The sequence below is a fragment of the Cebus imitator genome, unplaced genomic scaffold (assembly GCF_001604975.1).
Source record: "Cebus imitator isolate Cc_AM_T3 unplaced genomic scaffold, Cebus_imitator-1.0 Scaffold6, whole genome shotgun sequence".
In the NCBI taxonomy this organism is placed as follows: domain Eukaryota; kingdom Metazoa; phylum Chordata; class Mammalia; order Primates; family Cebidae; genus Cebus; species Cebus imitator.
In genome coordinates, this window is record NW_016107321.1 from 7,441,555 (window position 1) to 7,459,150 (window position 17,596).

At 41.8% G+C, this 17,596-nt stretch overlaps 1 pseudogene; it reads left to right on the forward strand.

Moving 5' to 3' along the window:
- The first annotated feature begins 17 nt into the window (after window positions 1-17).
- LOC108310648 lies at window positions 18-660 on the forward strand (annotated as a pseudogene).
- The last annotated feature ends 16,936 nt before the right edge of the window (window positions 661-17,596 follow it).

The window sequence follows — 17,596 nt, forward strand, 5'->3', positions numbered from 1 at the left end:
TTTAGAAGTAAGTTGTTTTGGTTCACAAAGGTAGTGAGGTCTAGTGGAAAGCTATGGAGAGTGCTCTCCCTACTGCCAGCTTCCTGTACTGGGTGGGCGCAGACACCGTGGCCTACCTAGCCCTGCTCATCTCTTACTAGCTCTTCACCACCCTCAGGGTCAAGCGAGTGGGGAACTAGGCGGGGGTGGGCCCGGGGCTTGGATAATGGGCAGTTGTCACAGGTAGTACAGATAAAATTGGAAAATCATATGCATAAGAGTTAGCAAAGCGTGGAATGAAAGTTGTCCTTATCGGCAGATCACAGAATAAACTTGACCAGGTTTCCAGTGAAATCAAAGAAAAATTCAAAGTGGAGACCAGAACCATTGTTGCTGACTTTGCATCAGAAAATATTTATGGTAAAATTAAAACAGGCCTGGCTGGTCTTGAAATTGACATCTTAGTGAACAACGTGGGAATGTCATATGAGTATCCTGAATACTTTTTGGACATTCCTGACTTGGACAATATGATCAAGAAAATGATAAATATTAATATTCTTTCTGTTTGTAAGATGACACAATTGGTACACTGGAATGGTGGAAAGATCTAAAGGGGCGATTCTAAACCTGTCATCTGGCAGTGACATGTTCCCTGTCAGAAGAAAAGTTGTCATTTAAATTAAATAAATATAGCTTTATGAAAAAAAAAAAAGAAGTTGTTTAATTTCTTCATATAGCTATTCATTTCTAACTTAATTATTTTGTGGTCAGAGAATCTGTAAAATAATCTGTTTATTATTTTAGTTTAGTTCAGTTATTTATTTATTTTTGAGACAGGGTCTCACTCTATTACCCAGATTGAACTGCAATGACATGATCACAGCTCACTGCAGCCTTGAATTCCTGGGCTCAAGAGATCCTCCCACCTCCGCCCCCAGAGGAGCTGGGACTACAGGCACGCACCACCAGGACTGGCTAATTTTTTTATTTTTATTTTTTGTAGAGATAAGGTCTCATGTTACCCAAGCTAGCCTCAAACACCTGGGCTCAAGGCCTGGGCTCCTTAGCCTCCCCAAGTGCTGGGATTACAGGCATAGAGCCACTGTGTGACCCACTCTTTTAAACTTACCAAAACTTGTTTCTATTCCTTGTGTTGAAGTCTCTTTTATCTGGTATTAACATAGCCATCTCAGATTCCTTACATGTACTGTTTGCATAGTATATCTTTTTCTATTATTGGATTTCATTCCCTCTGTACTTTACACAGAGTAACCCTTTTAAACAGCATGTAGTAGGTCTTGCTTTTTAATAAATCACATCTGACAATCTGTTTTTATAAGCGTGCTTAGTACCTTTACATTCAATGTAATTACTGATATGATTAGATTTAGGCCTGCCATTTTATTTGTTTTCTGTTAAATAAAATACAAATAGTTACGAAGAATGAAAATATAAGATCAGACTGTATAACTATATAACTGATCTTGTATTTTGATTCTTTATAACTCCTTTCTTGCCTTCTTTTAGTTTTATCAAAAATTTTTATCACATTACATTTTAATTTCTCTACTGTTTTTTAACTGTACTTCTTTACCTTATTTTTAAGTGACTATTCTGGAAATAACCACTAAAAGTATGCATGCTTATCATAATCACCTTGGAGGAAATAAATGTCTGCTGTTTAAGTCACCCGGTTTATGGTATTTTGTTACAGCAGCCTGAACCAACTGAGACGATTCTTGTCCTGTACGACTTTCAGTAGTAAGCAATGGTCATGAAGAAACCACAGCTGAAACAATACCAAATGCTGATGAGGAGGTGAAATAACAGAACTCTCATCCATACCTCCAGCTAGGCAATTAGTACTGTGCAGAAGACATGTGCAAGAGTTTTCACTACAGCACTGTTTTTAACAGTAAAAAAAATAAATAAATAAAATTAAAATTAAAAACAGCCTGCATGTCCCTTAGTAGGAGACTAGATAAATAAATTGTGGACTTTTCATAAAATAGAATATTATATGAGAGTGAAATGAAATAATTAGAACTGTAAGAATAAACATAGATTTTAGAAAAAAATGATGTTGAATAGAAAGAAATTTGCTGGAGTTTATATAATTATAACATCTTTTACAAGAATTACAACAGGATACATTGTTTATAGTTAAATACATGTACTCTAAAATTCAGAAAAAATCAAAAGGGATGCTGAACACAAAGTTCCGGATATTTGTTACATCTGCAAAGGAAGAAAGGAGGAAAGAAGAAAAATAATAAGGAGTTTAAATTGAATGCATTTTACTTCTTGTGTTATATGTGGGTACAGGGGAGAGTATTATATTTTATTATATTATTATCTAAAAGGGTTTTTAAAAATTCCTACAATATTTCCAACTATGTTATTTTTAGACAGGGTCTCACTCTGTCCCTGAGCTGGAATATAATGACATGATCATAGCTCACTGCAGCCTCAAGTGATTCTCCCATTTGAGCCTCCAGAGTCGACGGGACTTTAGGTGTGTGCCACCATGCCTGGCTAATTTTGTGATTTTTTTTGTGGAGACGGGTCTTGCTATGTTGCCCAGGCTGGTCTCCAACTCCTGGCCCCAAGCTATTCTTCCATGTCAGCCTCCCAGATTACAGGAATTACAGCGGCGAGCCACTGTGCCTGGCCAGCATTTCCTAATTTTTTTTTTTTTTGAAGAATAAGATTACTTTTTAATTTCAAAAGTAATAAGATTATTATTATTATTATTATTTTTTAAAGACAGCTCCAGCCAGCTCTGTCGCCCAGGCTGGAGTACAGTGGTGCGAACTCGGCTTACTGTAACATCCGCCTCCTGGATTCAAGCAATTCTTCTGCCTCAGTCTCCCGAGTAGCTGGGACTATAGGTGCCCACCACCATGCCCAGCAAATTTTCTGTTTTTTAGCAGCGACAGGGTTTCACCACATTGGCCAGGCTGGTCTCTAACTCTTGACCTAGGGTGATCCACCTGCCTCAGCCTCCCAAAGTGCTGGGATTACAGGTGTGAGCCACTGGGCCTGGCCAGTAATAAGATTACTTTTTAATTTTAGCCATTTTTAAACAAATTGGTTTAGAAACAATTTGTAAACAAATTTGTTTAGAAACAATTTGTAAAAAAATTTGTTTAGAAATGACTAAAAGAGTTTCCAAACAATATGTTTCCTCGGATAAAAATCTATCCTCCCCAAATCACCAAGTGTAAGGGCATTTCCCTTTGAACATGTCCTGGTCTCTAATTAGTGCAGCCCTCATCCTGTGTAGCTGAGGGAGGTCGTCATCCACATCTACTGACACATAGAACAGCAGCTTATTAGCAGCGTTGATCATTGAGGTTTAGGCAAAATATGGGAGCTGTCAAGCACAGGTTAGAAGGAACTCCTGGAAAGGTGAAATGCCCATGTAATTCACTGGAAAGGTGCAAATAGGGTGATGCGCTAAGTTATACTAGGTGAATATTGTCAGGCCCCTGTGATGGTTCTGTCCACACGTAAACTCGTCACCACAAGAAAAACTTACCATGTTACTTTATCTCAGTCAGCTTTTCACTAAATATTTATTACCCTCCTGGCAAAAGGGAAAATGCGTAATAAAAATTCCATTTTCTTAACTTAGGTATCTTAACAGTGCCACAAATCTAGCTATCTAGGTTAGCACAGGTGTTCAGTGAGTTTGAGGCAAAGCTTTGAAAAATCTCTTTAGGCTAAAAAGTAAAAAGAGAATGGAAAGAAAGAACCAAGAAGGAAAGGAGACAAAGAGAGCCTAAATGATGGGAAAATATAAGGTTTGAACCTTAAAAGTGCTGAGCACCTGAGGGGAAGTGAGGTAACATTGGTGAATTCCATCCATCCATCCAGAGTCCCAGGAATGTGCTCTAGCCTGGGAGGATGCGGAGACAAGTAAGAACCAGTCTTTGACATTAAGTGTGTTGACAATGTGACTAAGGACTCCCCCACAGGGCAGAGTAGAATAATTACTGCAATGATGGAGAGCGCAGCCGAGCACAGGGTCGTGGTTAAGGAATGGCTGCGTGTGGTCAGTCTCACAGGGGAAGTTGGCATGTGGTATGGACCACTCCTGAAATTCAACTCATCAACCAAAGGGATGGCAAGAAAACACCAAAACTAAAGATAAAATGTAGCGATCATGGTATTATCTAAATATTTGGAAAAAAAAAGGCTTAAATGTCCAGGAATGAATTTCTTTTAAAAATATATGTGCCAGGACTTCCACCAAGAAGGCCAAATAGGAACAGCTCCAGAACGCAGTTCCCAGTGAGAGTGACGCAGAAGGCGAGTGATCTGCACATTTCCAACCAAGGTACCAGGTTCATCTCAATGGGACTGGTTGGACAGTGGGTGTAGCCCAAGGAGGGCAAACCGAGGCAGGGTGGGATGCTCCCTCATCCAGGAGGTGCTACGGGCCGGAGGGCACTCCCTCCTACCCAACAGAGGCCATTGGGGTAGTACAGCCACTCAAGAGCTCGGGTTCTGACACTGCGCTTCTCCCACGGTCTTTGCAGCCCACAGACCAGGAGATCCCCGCATGCCAACCGGCGCCACGGGTTTCCAGGGCAAATCTGGTCAGCTGATTTCAGCCAGCACTGAGAGTTCCCAGCACAAATCTGAGCAGCCATTTTGACTGGCACCTGGAGCATCTACAAGACAGAGTCACCTATACCCCTGAGAGAAAGGGGGCTGAAGGCAGGGAGCCAGGAGATCTGGTTCCGTGGGTCCCCCCCTACAGAGACCAGCAAACTGAATCCTACTGGCTTGGGATTTTTTCGGCCAGTACAGCAGTTTGAGCTAGACCCTGGAGGGTGGAGCTTTGTTGGGGGAGGGGCGTTTGCCATTACAGAGGCAGCTCTAGCCCTACCTGTGTAAACAAAAGCACAAAGAAATTTACACAGCAGCTGGGGGCAGCCCGAGGCAGCTCAACAAGCCTCTGCAGGCAGACTGTGACTAGAATCCCTCCTTGCTGATCAGGGCATCTCTGAAAAAAGGCAGCAGCCTGACAGGGACTTATAAATAAAGCCACACCTTCCGGAGGCAAAGCTCCTGGGAAAAGGAGCAGTCATGAGTTCCACTGCAGCAGACTTAAACGTCCCTTCACAGCAGCTCTGAAGGGAGCAACAGAGCTCACACCACAGCACTTGAGCTCTGACAAGGGACACGCTGCCTCCTCAAGCAGCTCCCTGACCCCTGTATATCCAAAGAGTCACCTCTGGCTGACATCTGGTGGGTACCCTTCTGAGACAAAGCTACCAGAGGAAGAAACAGGCAGCAATCCTTGCTGTTCTGCACCCCCTGCAGGTGATTCCCAGCCAAGCAGGGTCTGGAGTGGACCTCCAGCAGTTCTGCAACAGAAGGGCCTGACTATTAGAAGGAAAACTAAAAAGCAGAAAGAAATAGCCTCAACATCAACAAAAAGGATGCCCACTCAGAGAGCCCATCCAAAAGTCACCAACTTCAAAGACCAAAGGTAGATAAATCCACGAAGACAGGAAGAAACCAGCGCATAAAGGATGAAAACACCAAAAACCAGAACACCTCTCCTCGTCCAAGGGATCACAATTCCTCATCAGCAAGGGAACCTAACTGGATGGAGAATGAGTTTGACAAATTGACAGAAGCAGGCTTCAGGAAGTGGGTAATAACAAACTTCTCTGAGCTAAATGAACATGTTCTAACCCAGTGCAAAGAAACTAAGAACCTTGAAAAAAGATTAGATGAAATGCTAACTAGAATAACCAGCTTAGAGAAGAACATAAATGACTTGATGGAGCTGATAAACACAGCACAAGAACTTCACGAAGCATACACAAGTTTCAATAGCCAAATCAATGAAGCAGAAGAAAGGATATCAGAGATTGAAGATCAACTAGTGAAACAAAATAAGAAGGCAAGTTTAGAGAAAAAAGAGTGAAAATAAATTAACAAAACCTCCAAGAAATATAGGATTATGTGAAAAAGCCTAATCTACATTTGATTGGTGTACCTGAATGTGGCAGGGAGAATGAATCCAAGCAGGAAAACACTCTTCAGGATATTATTCAGGAGAACTTCCCCAACCTAGCAAGACAGGCCAACATTCAAATCCAGGAAGTACAGAGAACATCACAAAGATATTCCTCAAGAAGAGCAACCCCAAGGCACATAATTGTCAGATTCACCAGGGTGGAAATGAAGGAAAAAATGCTAAAGGGCAGCCCAAAAGATCAGGTTACCAACAAAGAGAAGCCCATCAGACTTACAATGAATCTCTTAGCAGAAACCCTACATGGCAGAAGAGAGTGGGGGCCAATATTCAAAATCCTTAAACAAAAGAACTTTCAACCCAGAATTTCATATCCAGCCAAACTAAGCTTCATAAGTGAAGGAGAAATAAAATCCTTTACAAACAAGCAATTGCTGAGAGATTTCATCACCACCAGGCCTGCCTTACAAGAGCTCCTGGAGGAAGCACTAAACATGGAAAGGAACAACCAGTACAAGCCACTGCAAAAATGTACCAAATGGTAAAGACCATCAACACAATGAAGAAACTGTGTTAACTAATGGGCAAAACAACCAGCTAGCATCAAAATGGCAGGATCAAATTCACACATAACAATATTAACCTTAAATGTAAATGGGCTAAATGACCCAATAAAAAGACACAGACTGGCAAATTGGATAAAAAGTCAAGACCCATTGGTGTGCTGTATTCAGGAGACTCGTCTCAGCTGCAAAGACACACATAGACTCAAAATAAAGGGATGGAGGAAGATTTACCAAGCAAATGGAGAGCAAAAAAAAAAAAAAAGCAGCAGTTGCCATCCTAGTCTCTGATAAAATGGACTTTAAGCCGACAGAGATCAAAGGAGACAAAGAAGGGCATTATGCAGTGGTAAAAGGATCAATGCAACAAGAAGAGCTAACTATCCTACATATATATGCACCCAGTACAGGAGCACCCAGATACGTAAAGCAAGTTATTAATGACCTACAAAGAGACTTAGACTCCCACACAATAAAACTGGGAGACTTTAACACTCCACTGTCAATGTTAGACAGATCAATGAGACAGAAAATTAACAAGGATATCCAGGACTTGAACTCAGATCTGGACCAAGCAGACCCAATAGACATCTACAGAATTCTCCACCCCAAAACCATAGAATATACATTCTTCTCAGCACCACATCACACCTACTCTAAAATTGACCACATAATTGGAAGCAAATCACTCCTCAGCAAATGCAAAAGAATGGAAATCATAACAACCAATCTCTCAGGCCACAGTGCAATCAAATTTGTACTTAGGACTAAGAAACTCATGCAAAAGCACACAACTACATGGAAACTGAACAATCTGCTCCTGAATAACTACTGGGTAAATAACAAAATGAAGGCAGAAATAAAGATGTTCTTTGCAACCATGAGAACGAAGACACAATGTTCCAGAATCTCTGGGACACATTTAAAGCAGTGTCTAGAGGGAAATTTATAGCACTAAATGCCCACAGGAGAAGCGAGGAAAGTTCTAAAATCGACACCCTATCATCAATGTTGAAAGAACTAGAGGAGCAAAATCAAACAAATTCAAAAGCTAGCAGAAGACAAGAAATAACTAAGATCAAAGCAGAACTGAAGGAGATAGAGACACGAAAAAACCTTCAAAAAATCAATAAATCAAGGAACTGGTTTTTTGAAAAGATCAACAAAATAGACCACTAGCCACACTAATAAAAAAGAAAAGAGAGAAGAATTGAATAGATGCAAAAAAAATGGTAAAGGGGATATCACCACCGATTCCACAGAAATACAAACTACCATCAGAGATTACTACAAACAACTCTATGCACATAAACCAGTAAATCTAGAAGAAATGGATGAATTTCTGAACACTTACACCCTCCCAAGACTAAACCAGGAAGAAGCTGAATCCCTGAATAGACTAATAATCAGGTCTGAAGTTGAGGCAGCAATTAGTAGCCTATCAACCAAAAAAAGTCCAGGTCCAGATGGGTTCACAGCCAAATTCTATCAGATGTACAACGAAGAGCTGGTACCATTCCTTCTGAAACTATTCCAACAATACCAAAAGAGGGAATACTCCCTAACTCATTTTAAGAGACCAATATCATTCTGATACCAAAACCTGGCAGAGACACAACTGAAAAAAGAAAATTTCAGGCCAATATCCATGATGAACAGCAATGCAAAAACCTTCAATAAAATACTGGCAAACTGAATGCAACTGCACATCAGAAAGCTTATCTACCATGATCAAGTAGGCTTCATCCTGGGGATGCAAGTCTGGTTCAATATATGCAAATCTACAAATGTAATCCATCACATAAACAGAACCAAAGACAAAAACCACATGATTATCTCAATAGATGCAGAGAAGACCTTTGACAAAATTCAACAGCACTTTATGCTAAAACTCTCAATAAATGAGGTATCAATGGAGTGCATCTCAAAATAATAAAAGCTATCTACAATCATACTGAATGGGCAAAAACTGGAAGCATTCCCTTTGAAAACTGGCACTAGACAAGGGTGCCCTATCTCACCATTCCTATTCAGCATAGTATTGGAAGTTATAGCCAAAGCAATCAGGCAAGAAAAGGAAGTAAAGGATATTCAATTGGGAAAAGAGGAAGTCAAACTGTCTCTATTTGCAGACAACATGATTGTATATTTAGAAGACCCAATCATCTTAGCCCAAAATCTCCTTAAGATGATAAGCAACTTCAGCAAAGTCTCAGGATACAAAATCAATGTGCAAAAATCACAAGCATTTTTATACACCAACAACAAACAGAGGGTCACAGTTGCTACAAAAAGAATAAAATACTGAGGAATACAACTAACAAAGGATGTGAAGGACCTCTTCAAGGAGAGCTACAAACCACTGCTCAAGGAAATAAGAGAAGACACAGATGGAAAAATATTCCATGCTCATGGTTAGGAAGAATCAATATCGTGAAAATGGCCATACTGCCCAAAGTAATTTATAGATTCAACGCTATCCGCATCAAGCTACCATTGATCTTCTTCACAGAACTGGAAAAAAACACCTTAAACTTCATATGGAACCAAAAAAGAGCCTGTATAGCCAAGACAATCCTGAGCAAAAAGAAGAAAGCTGGAGACATCATGCTATCTGACTTCAAACTATACTATATGCAATCAAAACAGCATGGTACTGGTACCAAAACAGAGATATAGACCAACAGAACAGAACAGAGTCCTCAGAAGTAATTCCACACACCTACAACCATCTGATCTTTGACAAACCTGACAAAAACAAGCAAGGGGGAAAAGATGCCCTGTTTAATAAATGGTGTTGGGAAAGCCAGCTAACCGCGTGCAGAAACCTGAAACTGGAGACATTCCTTACATCTTGTACAAAAATTAACTCCAGATGGATTAAAGATTTAATCATAAAACCTAACACTGTAAAAACCCTAGAAAAAAACATAGGCAATACCATTCAGGACATAGGCATAGGCAAGGACTTCATGACTAAAACACCAAAAGCAATGAAAACAAAAGCCAAAATAGACAAATGGGATCTAATTAAACTTAAGAGCTTCTGCACAGCAAAAGAAACAACCATTAGTGTGAACCAACAACCAAGAGAAAGGGAAGAAATTTTTGCAAGCTACCCATCTGACAAAGGGCTAATATCCAGAATCTACAAAGAACTAAAACAAATTTACAACAAACAAAAAAACAAACCCATCAAAAAGTGGGCAAAGTATATGAACAGGCACTTTTCAAAAGAAGATATTTATGTGGCCAAAAAACTTATGAAAAAATGCTCGTCATCACTGCTCATAAGAGAAATGCAAATCAAAACTACATTGAGATACCATCTCACACCAGTTAGAAAGGCAAGCATTAAAAATTCAGGAGACAACAGATGCTGGAGAGAACATGGAGAAATAGGAATGCTTTTACACAGTTGGTAGGAATGTAAATTAATGCAACAATTGTGGAAGACAGTGTGGCAATTTCTCAAGGATCTGGAAATAGAAATACCATTTTTGACCCAGCAATCCCATTGCTGGCTATATACCCACAGGATTATAAATCAGTCTGTTATAAAGACATATGCACACGTATGTTCATTGTGGCACTGTTTACAATAGCAAAGACTTGGAACCAACCCAAATGTCCATCAAGGATAGACTAGATTTAAAAAAATGTGGTACATATGCACCATGGAATACTATGCAGCCATAAAAAAGGATAAGTCCAGGTCCTTTGCAGGCATATGGATGAATCTGGAAACCATCGTTCTCAGCAAACTGACACAAGAACAGAAAACCATACACCACATGTTCTCACTCATAAGTGGGTGTTGAACAATGAGAACACGTGGACACAGGGAGGGAACATTACACACTAGGATCTGTTGTGGGGTGGGGGGCTAGGGGAGCAATAGCAGCGGGTGGGGAGGTTGGGGAGGGATAACCTTAGGAGAAATACCTAATGTAGGTAAAGGGGGGATGGAGGCAGCAAACCACCATGGCACGTGTATACCTATGTAACAATCCTGCAAGATCTGCACATGTACCCCAGAACTTAAAGTATAATAAATGTGTGTCTGTGTGGTGTGTGTGTGTGTGTGTGTGTGTGTGTGCACGCGTGCTATGGCCAGGCACAGTGGCTCATGCCTATAATCCCAGCACTTTGGGAGGCCAAGATGGGAGAATTGCTTAAGCCCAGGTGTTTGAGGTCAGCCTGGGCAACATGGTGAGACCCTGTTTCCACCAAAAAAAAAAAAAAATTAACTGGGTGTAGTGACATGAACCTGTGGTCCTAATTACTCAGGAGGCTGAAGTGGGAGGATCACTTGAGCCCAGGAGTCGAGGCTGCAGTGAGCTGCTATCACACCACTGCACTCCAGCCTGGATGAGAGAGCAAGCCCCTGTTTTTGATTGATTGAGAGAGAGAGAGAGAAACACACTATGAGCCGAATTGTTCCTCCATTCATTCATGTTCTCAGTACTACCCCCAGTGTCTCAGAATGTGGCTGTATTTGGAGATAGGGCCTTTAAAGAGAGTGGCCCTAATCCAATATTCTAGACATACACAGGGAAGACCATGGAAAGACAGAGAAGATGAGCATTTCCAAGCCAAGAGCAAGATCTCAGAAGAAACTAACCCTGTTGACACCTCGATGTCAAACTTCTAGTCTCTAGACCTGTGAGACAATACATTTCTGTTGTTTAAGCCAGGGGTCTCCAACTCCCGGTCTGTGGCCTGTTTGGAACTGGGCCACACAGCAGGTGGTGAGTGGTGGGCAAGCAGGCAAAGCTTCATCTGTATTTAGAGCCTCCCATTGCTCTCGTTACTGCCTGAGCTTCACTTCCTGTTAGACCAGCGGCAGCATTAGATTCTCATAGGAGCACAAACTCTATTATGAACTACACATGTGAGGGATCTAGACTGTGGCCCCTTATGAGAATCCAATGCGTGATGACCTGTCACCATCTCCCATCACCCCCAAAAGGGACTGTCTAGTTGCAGAAAAACAAGCTCAGGGCTCACATTGATCCTACATTATGGTGGATCATAAAATTATTTCCTTATATATTACAATGTAATAATAATAGAAATAAAGTACACGATAAATGTAATGGGCTTGAATCATCCTAAAACTATCTCCCCCAACCCCCACCCTAGTCTATGGAAAACTTGTCTTCCACAAAACTGGTACCTGTGCCAAAAAGTTTGGGGATCGCAGTTTTTAGCCACCCAGGTGTTGTATTTTGTTATGGCAGCCCTAGAAAACGAATACAATATGGTACACCTAAAATGATGATAAAAATCCTGTGTTGACATGTCAATATATTCAAACCATAATATTTATCTATTCATTTATTTTTGAGTCATAATCTCACTCTGTCACCCAGGCTGGAGTGCAGTGGCATGATCTCAGCTCACCGCAACCTCTGCCTCCCGGGTTCAAGGAATTCTCTGGCCTCAGCTGGCCTCAAACTCCTGACCTCAAGTGATCTGCCTGCCTTGGTATATTATTGAATTTTTAAAAATCAGGTTACCAGCTGGGTGCCATGGCTCACGCCTGTAATCCCAGCACTTTGGGAGGCTGAAGCAGGGGGATCACGAGGTCAGGAGTTTGAGACCAGCCTAACCAACATGGTGAGATCCCGTCTCTCCTAAAAATACAAAAATTAGCTGGGCATGGTGTTGGGCGCCTGTAATCCCAGCTACTTGGGAGGCTGAGACAGGAGAATCACTTGAACCTGGGAGGTGAAGGTTGCGGTGAGCCAAGATTGTGCCACTGCACTCCAGCCTGGGTGACAGAGTGAGGCTTCATCTCAAAAAAAAGAAAAAAAATCAGGTTACTAAACATAGAATGATCTGGTTTTTATAAAATGCAACTATATGCATAAATATAGATAGATGACAATGTTTGTATCTAGAATTTTGTGTGACATTTTTTACTTTTTTCATTAAATTTGCCTGCCTTGGCCCATTCTTGTAATAAGCATATGAGTGGATTGATTCTAGCGGGAATAACTATATAGAGCAAGGAAAAAATGTAGCTCAGGGCAGAACCTTGGGGAACGCTGACATCTGAGGGACAGAAGGTGGGAGGGGGTGGCAGCAGGAAGATGGATTAGTCAGAGAGAGAAAAGCCCAGAGTGTAATTCCCAAGAAGCCAGCAAAGTACAGGGTTTTAAAAGGACGGGCGCTGAACAGTTTAAACACTCCAGAGAGGACATCAGCTCCATGGAGGTCCGGCAGCAGAGTGCTGCGTTTGGAGGCTGAGGCGTGCAGGTCCTCCAAGAGAGTGGTCGAGGGAGTGGTGAGGTCAGTGTGCAAGGGTTTTTGGAAAGAATGGGGTCTCAGGAAGGAGGGCAGGAAAGCCATAAGTAGTGAATAGAATTAGAGACCTTCAGGCCTTGAAGGAGATTGTCATCTTCGTACGAGGAATAACCAGTTTAGAAACCTGAGGACGTTGGGATGACAGTTACCCTAGAAACCCTATACAGAGAGTGGTACCCCAGCAATGGGTACCAAGCTGCTCCATCGCACTGTGCTGAAGATGTTCTGGGACTCATTCTAGTGTAGTGCGTCAAGCTGCCTGCAGTCTCTGCTCAGTGGGAAAGATGCTTCTGTAAACCCGCAGACTCGCTGGTGAAATCACTTAGCAGCTTCTACATAACAACAAAGATGACAGTGGCAACAAGCACAATTTGCTGTTAGAAAGTTGTAATGTGACAGGAAAGCATTTATAAATGCATTTGGCTAATAGGGAAAATGCTTTCTTTTCCAGCTTCTCTACCAGTTAGCCAGGTTTCCTCAGGATGAAGGCACAGTGAAAAGTAAACATTGCAGACAAAGATTGAGAGGGAGGGGGAGGGCATGTGTTTAGAAAGTGTGCCAGGCACCGCTTGCTCTTCCTTCATCTTAGCCACAGAACCCTGGGATGGCATAGCATCAGTGTGAGTGTGTGGGGTGGGGGAAGGTGTGCGCATGCCCATGCTTGCATGTATGTCTTTATGTGTGTGCTGGAATCTTGCTCTGTTGCCCAGGCTGGAGTGCAGTGGCATGATCTCAGCTCACGGCAACCTCTGCCTCCCAGGTTCAAGCAATTTCCCGCCTCAGCCACCCAAATAGCTGGGATTACAGACATATACCACCACGCCCAGCTAATTTTTGTATTCTTTTTTTCTAGTGGAGACAGCTGGTCTTGAACTCCCAGCCTCAAGTGATTCACCTCAGCCTCCCAAAGTGCTGGGATTACAGGCGTGAGCCACCACGCCCAGCCAGCATCAATATTTATGTATATAAATGTGTACAGATTGATAGATAGAAGTATATATGTTATGTGTGTGTGTGTATATATATATATACACACATATATATATTTACCCATGCACAGTATTTATCTGAGTATCATGTGCTAAGCAGCATACTGCACAGTTTACTTGAGTTATTTAATCTTTACACAATCTCAGTTACGTAGGTACTATCATTATCCTCTTTTTATAAATGAGCAAAAATGTTTAGAAGTTATGTGAGATCACACAGCTACTTGGTTTAAAGTAATTTCCTGGGTACCATGGAGGGCACAAAGTAACTGTAGACATCATAAATCCCGTTGAGGAACTTTCATGCTGGAAATACAAATCAGGCCCATACGGAGTTAACTCTGCCTAAAAGCAGCATATAAAGGCTGAATTAGAGAGAGCAGGCGTTCACTCCTGGCTGGGGCAACCAGAAGATAGCTAAAAGGAGGTGGCTTTAAAATTTCACTTTGAAGGTTGAGAGTTCCTTTTACCTACAAGATCAGAACAATGTCTATTTTTTTCTTTTCCTTTTTATTTTCTTTCTTTCTTTTTTCTTTTTTTTTTTTTTTTTTTTTTTTTTTTTTTTTTTTTTTTTTTTTTTTTTTTTTTTTTTTGAGACTGAGTCTTACTTTGTTACCCAGGCTAGAGTGGCAGTGGCACAATCACTGGTCACTGCAGCCTCTACCTCCAGGGCTCAGATGACCCTCCTACCTCAGCCTCCTGAGTCGCTGGGATCACAGGTGCACACCACCATGCCCAGCTAATTTTTTAATTATTTGTAGAGACAAGGTCTCCCTATGTTGCCCAGGCTGGTCCTGAACTCCTGGACTTAAGCTGTCTCCCCACCTTGGCCTCCCAAAGTGCTGAGATTACAGGCATGAGCCACCGCACCAGGCCCAACATCTATTTTGTCTGTCTTTCCTTATGTGACCTCAGCTCTTTTCAAGATGCCTCTAAATACTAATACATCACTAGGCATACCAGTAGAACCACCATTGTTTTATTCCTGGCATCTTTTATTTCCTTTGGAATATGGAAGTTCCTTAGCAACAGTAGGACACGCCCAGGTTTCAATTCAGGCTTCAACCGCTCAACAGCTCTGGCACAGAGAGCCTGGCTATGGGGATTTCATTAAAGGACAATAGCCACTCACCCTTGGACAGTCTCTCTGAGTGCTGTGTGGACCAGCTTCTAGCATGGGCATCAGACGCATGGTCTTAGACAATCAGAGTTTACCCTGGAGGCATTTCTGTACACAGCTCAGTCGCAAGATGGAGATGTTATTTGAATTTACCTTTAACTGTTGTGTGTTAAATAAAATTCTAAAACTCTTTGTCTCTTTCAGGTTGAAAACTGGGGGATTGAGGGTTCAACTTCAGATCTGTGAGCGCGTGGTCCAGGCCCTGACTTGCCTGAGCATTGGTGGGAAGCCCCCCTGGACCTGGCTTTCTCCAGCCCTCCCCGCACCCACAGCTGACCCTGCTTCCTCTAACTCTGCCTCCAGTGGGCTGAGTTGCCCCATCAGAAGCAGAAAGTAATTCTTAAAATAAATTAGTTTTTAAAATATCAAAAACACTTTCACATTTCTCCCAAGTAAATGTCTGTATTTCCATAACCTGAATGATTCCATCATCAGAAGGAAAGAGACATGTTTTAATAAAGGTTCATCAAGCAAGAAGAAATTTCTGGATGACAATAGAAAACAAATCACAGATATTGGGAAAAATTGGAGTTATTTGTTCTTATTGAAGCCAACTTATTTCTTAAAAGCTCATGGTAGGCTGGGTGCAATGGCTCAGGCCTGTAATCCCAGCACTTTGGGAGGCCAAGATGGGCAGATCACCTGCAGTCAGCCTGGCCAACATGGCAAAACCCTGTCTCTACTAAAAATACAAAAATTAGCTGGGCGTGGTGGTGTGTGTCTTTAGTCCCAGCTACTCAGGAGGCTGAGGCAGGAGAACCGCTTGAACCCAGGAGGTGGAGTTTGCAGTGAGCCGAGATTGTGCTACTGCACTCCAGCCTGGGTGACAGAGCAAGACTCTGTCTCAAAAAACAAAAACAAACAAAAACTCATAGTAGTTGATTGATAACGAGTAGGCTGAAAGAATCCTCAACAACTTAAGAAAAGCTCTCAATAGATGAAAAATGGAAACATCTGATTGCAGTGCCAGAATTTTACATTTCTGTCCCGTAAAAAAGGTTCGAGACATTTTGACATTTCTTTCTAGCATCTGGAGGACATGAAGAACTATCTCTTTTTCGTTTCTTCAGAATTGGAGGAATGCAAAAAGAGATGCTGTCAAACGAAAATAGCTGAATCTTTCAACATTTCCTGTTGTTCAATATTATTTTAAAATCCGGATACCTAAGTGCCATTCCTTCCCAGTTTAAAAATAATGCTATTTTTATTGTTGTTTCCTATGGAAACCGTTTCCCTAGGCATAGCAACAGCCATATCTTAAGAGGGAATTATTTATTTTAGCCAGTTTTCCTCATTGAGCTTTGGATGACACAAACCCATATTTTATCACACTGGATTCTTCAAGGCTAACCCCTGCCTACTCTTGGAGCGGAATCTACTGCTGCCATAGCCACACCCCCAGCCTCTAAGCAGCCAAGGAAAATCATTCTGTTCTCCAGAGACCAGTTTGAGAAACGTCAGGTCCTCAGGGACTGATGGAAAATCACGGAATCTGTGACCAAATTGTTAGAAGTCTTCAAATCTGCTTAAGAGCAAATGTCAAATAAAGCAATGAGGCCAAGAAGACACAAGCATCACATGAAGCCTCCGTCCTTGCACGGGAGAGAAAGAATAAAGATGCCCTTTGCATAATGCAGGCTTCTGGCAACATATTATTTTTCCCTAAAAATTAAAAAATGGGAAACTTCTACTTCCACCTATGATAGGATAGCTTGTATTGGACTAACTCTCCCGCAAAAACAACCATGAGGGTCAGGCACCGTGGCTCATGCCCGTAACCCCAGCCCTTTGGGCGGCCGAGGTGGGAGGATTGCTTGAGCTCAGGAGTTTGAGACCAGCCTGGGCAACATGGTGAAACCCCATCTCTACTAAAAATGCAAAAATTGGCTGGGTATCACGGGTGTGCACCTGTAGTTCCAGCTACTCGGGAGGCTGAGGTGGGAGGATGGCTTGAGCCCAGGAGGCAGAGGTTGCAGTGAGCCAAGACTGTGCCTCTGCACTTTAGCCTGGGCAGCAAAGTGAGAGCCTCTCTCAGAAAAAAATTTTTTAAACCCATATGGGCAGGATAAAGCAGTCCGCCCAAGGAAAACAGCTCTAAACAGCAGAGAGTAACAAAGCCACCAGGATTTAATGGGCCAAAATGCTGGAGAGAAATAAAATGCATTGAGGTGAACCATGGCTATTTATTACAGAAAATTTTCTGCAGCACAGAGGCCAGATAAATTAGTAATACCTTGTGTTGCAAGAGTCTTACTGAGCTGGGACAGAAGTAGAATTCATGACTATCAAACTTAAAGGATTTGAGGAGCTAGCATTCTAGAGAAGTGAGCCCTACATTCTCCATGTAATGTCCCCTCAAGGAACGGCTCTATTTCTTTTTCTTTTTTTTTCCTATTTTTGTAACATTTTATATAAGTCATAAAACAGTGTTTGTGTAAAAATTCACACAAAGTTGCTAGAGAGCATACAATTTCCAAAAACGTCCTGGGTTTTTGTTACATTCAGTTTTCTAAGGATGCACTCCAGTCAATGGTAAAATGCAGACATGATGCGAGATTTCATATCTTGGTAA